This window comes from Mobula birostris, chromosome 2, assembly GCF_030028105.1.
Source record: "Mobula birostris isolate sMobBir1 chromosome 2, sMobBir1.hap1, whole genome shotgun sequence".
NCBI lineage: Eukaryota > Metazoa > Chordata > Chondrichthyes > Myliobatiformes > Myliobatidae > Mobula > Mobula birostris.
In genome coordinates this window covers 17,623,057-17,636,357 of record NC_092371.1, presented here as the reverse complement: position 1 = coordinate 17,636,357, position 13,301 = coordinate 17,623,057, and positions in this window count along the sequence as shown.

Below are 13,301 nucleotides of genomic sequence, written 5' to 3'. Positions count from 1 at the left end.
TATGCACATGTTTAATGTAGAACTTGCTTGCTACAACATCACATTGCAAGAAAAACACATTATACACAAGTTTTACAATTAGAACAAAAATACCTTCATCGTAGAGTAAAGTGTTCATAGTGTTGCTATAATGAGGTAGTAATTAGGGTTGTGCGAACTGGCTGGCTCTGATCTTCTTAGTCGTCAGAAATAATGCATCCCTCAGAGTGCACAATGATAGGCTCGAGGGCATATGGGTAGGAACTCAGTGCACAAACTGAAGGATCACTGAAGTAGCCGCACAGGTATAATACAAACTGGTGAACAGGGCATATAGGATGCTTGCCTTCATGACCTGAGCTTGGGGAATAAGAGCAGGGAGGTCTTTGTGTGGTGGAAATGGTTAAAACTAGTGTCTGATGGGATAATTGACCATTTGAAACAGCTGGGCTTAAGACTGCTGATGCGTGTCGAGAATAATTTTGGATGATAAGCGCAGTACCAGGAACTCCAATTAATAAGATACTAAGCCTCTGGAACCAGGAGGGAGGCTGCATCTGGGGGTAGGTTATGAGTCCTGATAACAGGAAGCAAGAAGAACTGTTAGACTTGTGCTGAGAGATAACCAACATTTATTTTAAACGATTGATCAGGTACTGACCGTGGGATGCCAGACAAAGTTATGTGAAGTTGTTTGCCTTGCTGTGTAAATATGAGCTCTGTATAAACTAGAATTCAGGGTTCTAGTGGCAGTGGAGATTGCTGCAGACTCTCCAAGATGCCATGTTAATAAACCCTTAAAAAGAAACTTGAAGTCCCTCTGGTGTACTTAGTAGGGGTTTCCATGACACCTTATAATGCACTAGTTAGGCCGAAGTGGGAATATTGTATGCATATCTGGTGTGTATGTAATGGGGAGAGTGCAGAAGAGATTTACCAGTATTTTTCTTTGAATGGAAAATTTCTGTGATGAGGAGCCTGGACAAGCTGGGTTTGTTTTCCTTGCAGGAAAGTGTTGTGACTGCGGCTAAACTACAAACACTGAAGCTGGTAGATTTTTAAAAATTCATCAAGACAATCACGCATTCCCTCAGAGCAGGGGTTCCCAAATGGGGTCCCTGGACGCCTCGATAACTGGTATGGGTCCATGACATAAAAAAGGTTGAGAACCTCTGCCTTCGGCACACTGTCAGAAGATTCTCTCTGAACTCCATAATGCATCAGTTTTTATACTCTTTGAATGAAGGTAACAGCAGGTGATTCAGTGCAATTTCAATAGCTACAATGGCATTGTTTACTTCAATATTATTAGCGAGGGCTACTGAGGTGACTTTAAACTAGGATGGTTGGGGGGTGGGAATCAAATTAAAGAGGCTAGGCGAGAGGAGGTTAGTTCACAACAGGGGGATGGGAGCCAGTGCAGAGAGACAGAGGGGTGTAAAGTGAGGGTGGAAGCAAAAAGTACTAAGGAGAAAAGTAAAAGTGACAGGCCGACAAATCCAGTGCAAGCACCAAAAAGGGCCACTTTTCAACATAATTGTATAAGGGCTAAGGGAGTTGTAAAAGCAAGGAGCATTCGTAACAAGGTGGATGAATTGAAAGTGCAGATTGTTATTAATGATTATGATATAGTTGGGATCACAGAGACATGGCTCCAGGGTGACCAAGGATGAGAGCTCAACGTTCAGGGATATTCAATATTCAGGAGGGATAGACATGAAAGAAAAGGAGGTGGGGTAGCATTGCTGGTTAAAGATGAGATTAGCGCAATAGAAAGGAAGGATATAAGCCGGGAAGATGTGGAATCGATACGGGTAGAGCTGCATAACACTAAGGGGCAGAAAACGCTGGTGGGAGTTGTGTACAGGCCACCTAACAGTAGTAGTGTGGCCGGAGATGGTATTAAACAGGAAATTAGAAATGTGTGCAATAAAGGAACAGCAGTTATAATGGGTGACTTCAATCTGCATGTAGATTGGGTGAACCAAATTGGTAAAGGTGCTGAGGAAGAGGATTTCTTGCAATGTATGCGGGATGGTTTTCTGAACCAACATGTCAAGGAACCAACTAGAGAGCAGGCTATTCTAGACTGGGTTTTGAGCAATGAGGAAGGGTTAATTAGCAATCTTGTCGTGAGAGGCCCCTTGGGTAAGAGTGACCATAATATGGTGGAATTCTTCATTAAGATGGAGAGTGACATAGTTAATTCAGAAACAAAGGTTCTGAACTTAAAGAGGGGTAACTTTGAAGGTATGAGACGTGAATTAGCTAAGATAGACTGGCAAATGACACTTAAAGGATTGACGGTGGATATGCAATGGCAAGCATTTAAGGATTGCATGGATGAACTACAACAATTGTTCATCCCAGTTTGGCAAAAGAATAAATCAAGGAAGGTAGTGCACCCATGGCTGACAAGAGAAATTAGGGATAGTATCAATTCCAAAGAAGAAGCATACAAATTAGCCAGAGAAAGTGGCTCACCTGAGGACTGGGAGAAATTCAGATTTCAGCAGCGGAGGACAAAGGGCTTAATTAGGAAGGGGAAAAAAGATTATGAGAGAAAACTGGCAGGGAACATAAAAACTGACTGTAAAAGCTTTTATAGATATGTAAAAAGGAAAAGACTGGTAAAGACAAATGTAGGTCCCCTGCAGACAGAAACAGGTGAATTGATTATGGGGAACAAGGACATGGCAGACCAATTGAATAATTACTTTGGTTCTGTCTTCACTAAGGAGGACATAAATAATCTTCCAGAAATAGTAGGGGACAGAGGGTCCAGTGAGATGGAGGAACTGAGGGAAATACATGTTAGTAGGGAAGTGGTGTTAGGTAAATTGAAGGGATTAAAGGCAGATAAATCCCTAGGGCCAGATGGTCTGAATCCCAGCGTGCTTAAGGAAGTAGCCCAAGAAATAGTGGATGCATTAGTGATAATTTTTCAAAACTCGTTAGATTCTGGACTAGTTCCTGAGGATTGGAGGGTGGCTAATGTAACCCCACTTTTTAAAAAAGGAGGGAGAGAGAAACCGGGGAATTATAGACCGGTTAGCCTAACGTCAGTGGTGGGGAAACTGCTGGAGTCAGTAATCAAAGATGTGATAACAGCACATTTGGAAAGCAGTGAAATCATCGGACAAAGTCAGCATGGATTTGTGAAAGGAAAATCATGTCTGACGAATCTCATAGAATTTTTTGAGGATGTAACTAGTAGAGTGGATAGGGGAGAACCAGTGGATGTGGTATATTTGGATTTTCAAAAGGCTTTTGACAAGGTCCCACACAGGACATTAGTGTGCAAACTTAAAGCACACGGTATTGGGGGTAAGGTATTGATATGGATAGAGAATTGGTTAGCAGACAGGAAGCAAAGAGTGGGAATAAACGGGACCTTTTCAGAATGGCAGGCAGTGACTAGTGGGGTACCGCAAGGCTCAGTGCTGGGACCCCAGTTGTTTACAATATATATTAATGACTTGGATGAGGGAATTAAATGCAGCATCTCCAAGTTTGCGGATGACACGAAGCTGGGCGGCAGTGTTAGCTGTGAGGCGGATGCTAAGAGGATGCAGGGTGACTTGGATAGGTTGGGTGAGTGGGCAAATGCATGGCAGATGCAATTTAATGTGGATAAATGTGAAGTTATCCACTTTGGTGGCAAAAATAGGAAAACAGATTATTATCTGAATGGTGGCCGATTAGGAAAAGGGGAGGTGCAACGAGACCTGGGTGTCATTATACACCAGTCATTGAAAGTGGGCATGCAGGTACAGCAGGCAGTGAAAAAGGCAAATGGTATGCTGGCATTCATAGCGAGACGATTCGAGTACAGGAGCAGGAAGGTACTTCTGCAGTTGTACAAGGCCTTGGTGAGACCACACCTGGAGTATTGTGTGCAGTTTTGGTCCCCTAATCGGAGGAAAGACATCCTTGCCATAGAGGGAGTACAAAGGAGGTTCACCAGATTGATTCCTGGGATGGCAGGACTTTCATATGAAGAAACATTGGATGAACTGGGCTTGTACTCGTTGGAATTTAGAAGATTGAGGGGGGATCTGATTGAAACGTATAAAATCCTAAAGGGATTGGACAGGCTAGATGCAGGAAGATTGTTCCCGATGTTGGGGAAGTCCAGAACGAGGGGTCACAGTTTGAGGATAAAGGGGAAGCCTTTTAGGACCGAGATTAGGAAAAACTTCTTCACACAGAGAGCGGTGAATCTGTGGAATTCTCTGCCACAGGAAACAGTTGAGGCCAGTTCATTGGCTATATTTAAGAGGGAGTTAGATATGGCCCTTGTGGCTACGGGGATCAGGGGGTATGGAGGGAAGGCTGGTGCAGGGTTCTGAGTTGGATGATCAGCCATGATCATAATAAATGGCAGTGCAGGCTCAAAGGGCCGAATGGCCTACTCCTGCACCTATTTTCTATGTTTCTATGTAATATTTTGCGTCTGAAAAATGGATTAAATACTTACAATGGGAACACAGTGTAGCTGTCAGGACACCTTTGAAAGTTGAAACACCTTTCACAATTCACAAGGATTGTCTGAAAAGTTCTGAGAATAGAGAACCCAGACACTCCAGATTAGTGTTGTAAGGGATGACTTTCTAGTTACACAAATATCCCAGGTACTGATGGAATAAATATGCCTATGACCATGCGTGATATGCTAAGTCACAATATGCCTGCTCTAGAATCTTGCTTGACCACAGTCATAATGGTGCAAGATCACTGAGCTGAAGACGTCTGATCTCTGGTTTAGTGTCGGCTAATCAACAGAACCCCATTTCCTTACAGTTAACTAGTGCATGCCAGCATTTGCCGTAGTCATGTCAGTTTACAGATCATATCCCTTAAGCAGCCTCCAGCTGTGAGGCAGTACCCTGTGCTCTGCACAGAGCAGTGTTCGTTTACAACGCTGTTTCTTTAATTTCAGTACCGATTACTGATTGCAACTAATGTCTGAACGGGCTTTATGAATATTGGCTCTCATTTGATGACTGTTAGCCACATAATTCCTGAAAGATATCCTAAGTCTATCAATGCCTAATATGGAGGAGGCTGAGTGGGACCTAATAGATCTATATATAGTTATGTAAGGCATAGAAAGGGTAGATATTAAGAAGCATTTCCCCACAGCAGAGGTGTCTGGGACAAGAAGGCTTAAGTTTAAGAATGAGTAGTTTAGAAGCAATCTGAGGGAGATTTTTTTTTCACTCTGAATTTTTTGGAATGCATTGTCTGAATGTTGGTAGAGGCAGGTCAGTCAATGTCTTATAACTTTCACATATTGTCTTGTTGTGTATATTTCAGCATTTCTCACAGTATTTAGAAGTATTAGGACAAACACTTGAATAGTCAGTAGAAAGTAAACCATGGACCAGGCACTGCTAACTAGGATTAGACAGAGGGGTACTCAGTGGCTCAGTATCAGGTTTATTCTCACTGAAAAGGCAAGCTGAAAGACCTGTTTCTGCTCAGTATCCTTCTGTGACCTTACTTAACTTATAATTAGACACAGAGGTGTGTCCCAAACAAAGGATACATTTAAAAGACACAAGAGATTCTGCAGATGCTGGAAATCTTGAGCAATACACACGAAGTACTGGAGGAACTCAGCAGGACAGAAACCATTTATGGAGTGGATAAAAAGATGGACTGAGACCCTTCATCAGGACTGGGCAGCAGAGGGAAGAATACAGAGAAAGATGTAGGGGTGGAGTAAAGCTGGCAGGTGACGGATAATACCAGGAGAGGGAAAAGGTGGATGGGTGGCGGAGGGGGATGAAGTAAGATGCTAGTCGGTGATAGGCGGCAGATGTAAAGGGCTGAATAAGGAAGTTCATTACATTAGCTCCTTCAATAAGAGGACATCATATATAAGGGTGATATGATTTTGATGTAATTTCTTTGCATAAACAATATTAATCTATACAAGTGAACAAATCACATGATTTAAGCAATGTTAGTAGCTGCCAGTATTGGACGAGATGACTCCATCTAAATCACTCAAGTATATTTTGGCGCACTATTACATTCTTTAGCATTAGTTTTCTTCTGAATCTATTCATGAATTTCTGGATTTAATATTTCTGTATTATAATATGATAGTAACATGTGATAGCATTAAACAAAACTTGTTAATTTACAGGCAGAAAATAAAGTCTTATATGATAACCTCCATGGTTCTTTTTGTTAAATGTTTATGAAACATTTCTTTCACTACTAACGTACATTTAATGGTTTATGAATGTTCTTAGCCCACTTAAAAATAAAAAAAGACAACATTTACATCAACAATATTAGTAAACAATATTTAAATAATGTGATACCTTTATTCAAGAATGGTCGCAAGGATTAGCCATGTAATTACAAACCTAATATCTATGGAGGTAAAGTACTGGGGTAAAATAGAGGAACAGGATTAACCTACCCTTGGAAAGACAAGAAATAATCAAAAGTTATGAGCACAGTTTTGTTTGAAGGAGATCCTGCCTGACTAATTTGATTGTATTTTACATTGAAGTAACATTGATGAATTGCATTTGATTTAGTCTGCATGATATCGGAAAGACCATTAACAAAGTCCTGCATGGAAAACTGATCAAAAGGTTAGAAGCTGTAGAGTCATTGTAAGGTGGAAAAATAGACTTAATCCTGCAGGTGGAGATTTAGTGGCTGGTAGCCAGTGACCAGTAGTGTATCACAGGTATTGTTGCTGGGACCTACTTACTGTTTGTCATACACAATAATAAATTGGACAGGAATGTAGGAGCTATGATTATTCAGTTTGCAGATGACAGCAACCAGCAGTGTTGCTGATAGTCTTATGTACAGAGTAATAAGAGAGAGAACAGGGCCCTCAGAGACAAGAATTGATAGCTTTGTGTGAAGCTGTAGGGGATAGCTGAGGTCTTCAATGAGCATGTCTCTTCAGTTTTTACTATAGAGAAGGACACAAAGACTTCAGATTTTGAGATAGTTAATGGGAATTTTGTCAGAGCAGATTCAGAAAGATGGGATATGCAAGCATTTGGAAAGGCAGAGATTAATTATGGACAATCAGCATGGCTTTGTGTGTAGGAGAGCATCTTACAAATTTGATTAAAACTTTTTGAGAAAGTAACCTAAATAGTCAGTGCAGACAACACAGGAGACATGGTCTGTATGGTCTTCAGTAAGGCCTTTGATAAGATTTTACATTGTAGACTGCTTTGAAAAGTAAGGTCACATTTATTCCAGTGTGATCTAGCTAAATGAATACAAAATTGGCTTGATGGTAGAAAGCTGGGTGTGATGGTAGAAGGTTGTTTTTTGGACTGGAGGCCTGTGACTAGTGGGGTCATCCAGGTGTTGGTCCTAGGCCCATTACTATTTGTCATTTCTGTCAATGATTTGGATGAAAACATGGTTAGTAAGTTTGCAGATGATACTAAAATAGGTGAAGTCGTTGACAGTGAAGATAGATATCAGGATGTACAGAGGGATCTTGATCAGATGGATAACTGGGCTGAGAAATGACAAATTATGTTTAATTTGGATAATGTTGCATTTTGGAAAGAGAAATGAGTGGTACTTTCATTTTTAATGGTACCACTTTGTAAAGTGTTGTAGAAAAGAGGGACGAAGGAGTACAACTGCACTGTTCCCACTGAAGTCAGTGGTCAGGGCATTCAGTAAAGAAGTTAGGATGCTATGGTGCAGTTGTATAAGAAGCCACTGAAGCCACATTTGGAATATTGTTGGTCACCCTGCTATACATATGAAACCATCAAGCTGGAAAGAGTCCGGAGGAGATTTATGGATTCATTGCTGGGACAGAAAGGACTGAGTAACAGAGGGACGTTGAATGGGTTGGAAATTTATTCAGCCATAGAGCAAGGCAGCAAGGGTTCATTGGAGGAAAGGAAAATGACGGAGTCCACAGAATTCTTAAGGGGGAGAGTGAGAAGCCAGAAGTAATGGTATACCCTCAGTGGCCACTTTATTAGCTACTTGTGTTCACCTGCTCGTTAATGCAAATATCTCCTCATATCATCATAACAACAACAAGTCAACATAAAAAAAAAAGCAGACTCGGTTAAGAGGTTCGGTTGTTCTTCAGATGAAACATCACAATAAGAAAGAAATGAGATCTAAGTGACTTTGACTGTGGAATGATCATTGGTGACAGATACGGTGGTTTGAGCCATGCGCCAGTGAGGGTAGGAAAAGGATAAAATGGCCAATGAATGCATGGCTGAAGAATTAGTACAGGCAGCAGAGTTTCAAATAGGGATTGTAGTGTTCTCGTGCAGTGTGTTGAAACTCTGACTAAACACCAAGTTAAACCAGAGCCAATGAAGACAGAGCCGTAGTAAGGTTAACCATTTACTGTTCACTCTTCCACATTAACATCGTATGGTGAAAACTGTTGATAAAAAAATACAAATATATACAGCGTCTGTTTCATTCTGGAGACATTTCATGCTCTCTTCTTTTAGCGAGTGTCTCCAGCCGCCCTGAGTAGCGGGCAAGGGGGACGCATCAAACCGCCATCGGGCTCGAGCCCACCCCGCATTTGAAATTGAAAAGCCGGCCCAGCCGCCGCTTCCTTAACAGAAACCACGTTAATATTTTTACTTCAAATACATTCTTATGAACTTATGGCATTGCTTCTATAATGTTTCTTTGTGGGTAGAAACGGAGCTCTTCACAATTACGCTATACGCGTGGCACCCACCTTCTCACCTTCTCCGAACTGGAAGTTACACATAAGACGCGGCGAAACCGGAGGTGACATCATCACATGCCACAATATACCATAGGCAATGAATTTACCTTTGTTATACTGTAATTTAATCATCAACCTTTAACTTTAACTAGAAAATAGTTACAAACAAATCATTTAAAATGTAGACCCAACAAAGTCAAATAAATGCCTTAAGGACAACACAGGGATCATTGAGATCTCTTCTGGGGAAGATGTCACAACCATGGAGTCTGCTCTGTGGTCTACATACCCCTGCGGGCAGACTGCACAGCAGGGTCAGCAAATGCACTCATGAATATGCACGTTCCAGCTAGTTAGTGTTTCATTATGGTGGCATTAACTTCTTTTTGCTGTAGTCTTGTCAAGACCTAACCAAAAGCATCATTAGGCTCCCTGCTTACCCTTGCATTTGTCCGAGAAAGAGGACTATCATTTTGACTGACGCTGGAAAGGAGAAGTATTCATTTAGTATTTAGATATTGCATTCAGCCACGGTGTGGGAATTTAACTTTCAGTATGAGTTTTAGTTAACGGCTCCTTTGGCCCAGCACTTATTGTTTTCCTTTCCCTGTAAATTCTGCAACAGTCCTCATTAAAGTCGGTGAACTGTCGACCCACTTCAGTGACTCTCTCCACATCTGGGGCCATATCCAAATGTTCTGCCAGTAATTCTTGATCATGAAAATGGACCCATCAGAGCGAGAACACCTGAACTAGGCACTGCGACTCATTAGCCAGGTAGGGGATAAGTTACAGGTGATCAAATCTGTTTTGGGATAAGTGTCCAAGGCAATGCGGTAGATAATCTCATGTCAACAAGCCCAGTCTCAGCTGAAGGGACAGATGTCATCCCTTGCAGTAACTGTTCAACAGCTCACCGCAGACAATTGGAGTCAGGTGTCTGCAATTGTTACACTCACGGCTGTAGTCCACGAATTTACCCCAGACTGCTAGCATCAACTGGCAGCCATTAGCGTTACCCTGGACAGCCAGCATCAACTGACAGTAATTAGTGTTATCCTGGACTGCCAGCATCAACTGGCAGCCATTAGCATTCTCGCCAACACAACTCAGCAGCCTCTGGCCATATCAGTCCCACTCCCAACATCCTACAGGTCCCCCTTTTCTGCTGATCCAACAACCTTGGCCACTAATGCCCCATTCCCATTCCCATACCTGTGATCATACCAGAACATACACTGGTGACCCCGAAGGCTCCAGACTTTTCACTGTGAGCTGACCTTCCTAGCCCAGCCAGGTTGGTTTGGTGATGATCCACATACACTGGCGTATGTGGTCAATCTCCTGGATGGACCTTTACTCAGCCTGTTCAGTGCACTATGGGAGCAAGGTTCCCCCACAGCCCCGTCATTTTGACATTTTGCTGCAAAGTTAAGGAGCGTTTTTGACCTTCCAGCATGGGATCAGGAGGTTGCTCACTGACTCCTCGATCTGTGCCAAGGTAGAGGGATTGTGAGGGTCTATGCAGTGAAATGCCATACGCTCACGGTAAAGACAGTATGGAATGAGAGATTGGATGGAACGCCTTCAAGCACAGACTGAACACAAGGGTCCGGTATGAGATCACTGTCCATGATAAGCAGGACAGTCTAGATGAACTGATTAATCTGGCTATTTGAGTTGATGACAGGATAACTGAGAGGCTCAGGGAAGAATGTCTTGAGTTTCTTACTCACTGTCTGATAACTACCTGTCTTCACCCTCTCCCTCATCATTCAGCACTCAGTCCACAGAGGAACCTATTCAAGTGGGGCATATGAGCCCATCTCGGGAGGAATGAGATCGGTGCAGGAGAATTGATTCTGCCTTTGTGTGGTGATCCAAGACATTTCTGGGCATTATGTCCCAAGCATCCAGTACTAAAGGTACCCATCAGGAGGGAGGGGAGTCCTGACGGGTTGGGAGGCTGATGGATTGGTCATCTCTGCAGTTGGCTTCCCCTGATTGTGTGATGCTCTGGGCTTACTTGCTGTGAGGGTCTTGGACCCATGAACTTAAGGCATTGATCAATTCTGGAGCAGCTGGGAATCTCATGGACATCTCTCTGGCTCGAAGATGGGAAGTTCCAACTTTGATATTGAGAGAAAAGTTCAATGTCAAAGCCTTGGCTGGTCGACCTCTGGGCACCGGCCAAATCCATCTTTTCACTGAACCCTTCCAACATGTGCTATTTGTTTGATTCACCCAAACTGCCATTGGTGGTTGGTCTCCCCTGGTTATCTTGACATAACCCATGGATTAATTGGTCCCTAAAAGCACTCCTAGAGCGAGGATCAGCATGCATGTCTACCTGGCTGGTTCCAGTTCAAGCTCCGGTTTGTGAATACCTTCCTGAATCAACTCCCAATGTGGAGCTACCTGGCATTCCGCTGAATATGTTGATCTTCTTGAGGTATTCAGTTAAAATAAGGCCACCATTCTGCCTCCACACTGGCCACACGGCTGTCCCACTGACCTCTTATCTGGTACTAGTCCTCTTTTCTCTCTCTCGTCCAGAACTGATGGCCATGGAAGAGTACATCAAGGAGACATTAGCCTTGTGGCTTATTGGTCTGTCAATTTGCCAGCAGGCATAGGCTTCTTTTTTTATGAGCAAGAAGGATAGCAAGCTCCATTTTTACATTGATTATTCAAAACCCAAAATAATACCACTACGAAGAACCACTATCCTCTTCCCCGACTTGCCTCTACATTCAAACATCTCCAGAAAGCAACCATATTTTTCAAGATAAATCTGCACAATTATTATAATCTGGCTTGCATCAGAGAGGAACAATGAGTGGAAAATAGCTTTCAACACCTCTACTGGTCGCTGTGAGTTCCTTGTGATGCCCTTTGGTCTTGCCAATGCCACACCCCGTGCTGTTTTTCGGGCCTTAGTAAACAATGGGCTCAGGAACATGTTGAATCAGTTCAGTTTTGTGTATTTGGACTTTCTGATCTATTCCCACTTCACCAGTAGCACATCCAGAATGACTGGAGAGTTCTCAGATGGCTCCTCTAGAATAATTTTCATGCCAAGCCAGAAAAATGTGACTTCCACAAAGACCAGGTGTTGTTTTGGGGCAATATACTTACCCCTTTCAGTGTTCAAATGGACTGAGTAATTACAAGCAGTTACAGGGTGGCCTAAACTATCTACAGTCAAACAGGTGCGGCACTTCATGGGGTTTGCGAACTTTTATCGCCACTTCATCCAGAATTTCAGCTGTATTGCCAGCCCCCCCATAAATGCACTAACCTGGAAGATCTCTACCGGATTCCATGGGATGAATGAAACTGACCAAGCATTCTCAGAACTGAAGTGGTGCTTCACCACTGCCCCAGTGTTTCAACACCCAGACCCGTCCCAGCCACTCATTATCAAGATGGATGCTTCTGATGCCAACATTGGAACTATACTCTCAGCAACTTTCCATGGATAGCCAGCTGCATCACTGTGCCTTTCTTTCCTGTCGCTTGTAGCCAGCTGAAAGTAACTATGATGTTGAGCACCAAGAACTTCTGGTTGTCAAGGAGGCCCTGGAGGAATGGTGACTCTGGCTCAAGGAGGCAGAGCATCCTGTTCTGGTTTGCACAAATCATAAGCACCTTTCCTACATTCGGGATGCTAAGGTAATCAACTCCAGTCAAGCCCATTGGTCTCCCTTCACCCATTTTAATTTCATCCTCACCCATTGCAAGAAAAACAAGGCTGACGCTCTCTCCCAGAAGCTCAATGGGTCTGAGAACAAGGCCAGTCCAGAGCCTATCCTTCCTCACTCATGCAGTGCTGCTCCAGTGATTTGAGGAATAGAGGCAGAGGTGAGGGTGGCCCAACAGTTGAATCCAGGTCCAGGTGGGGGACCTCCCAACCAGCTATTTTTCCCTGCCACCATGCACTCCGAAGTATTGGAAAAGGATCGCTTCTTCAGTCTGTTTAGGAATCAGGGAATTCAATGTACCTGGGAATTGATCAAGAGACAATTTTGGTGGCCATCTATGTTCCAGGATGTCCACAACTTTGACTCTGCCTGTCCCATCTTGGTCAGAACAAAACATCACACCAGCACCTTGCAGGTCTGCTATGTCCGCTGCCTGTGCCCAATCGCCCCAATCCCTACCTGTTTGTGGATTTCATCACTAGGCTGCCCCCCATCTAATGGAAGCATTACCATTCTGGTTGTTGTGGATGGATTCTCCAAGGCTGATCACTTCATTGCTCTCCCTACATTCCCATCAGCTCATGAGACCATCACCTTCATGGTCTAGCATGTGTTCAGGCTGCACGGCTTCCTTCAGGACATAGTGTATGATCAAGGACAACAGTTCACATCCCATTTTTGGAAGGCTTTCTATTCTCTTGTAGGAGCTATGGCCAGCTTCTCATCTGGTTTCCACCCCCAATCTAACAGACAGACAGAAAGAGTGAACCAGGAGTTGGAGACAATCCTGCGCTTCCTTGCCTGTTCCAACCCCACATCCTTGTGCTCCCAAATGGTTTGCACAGAGATTGCCCACCATAATATCCTGTCATCTTCCCCAACCAGCAGATTGATGTGGG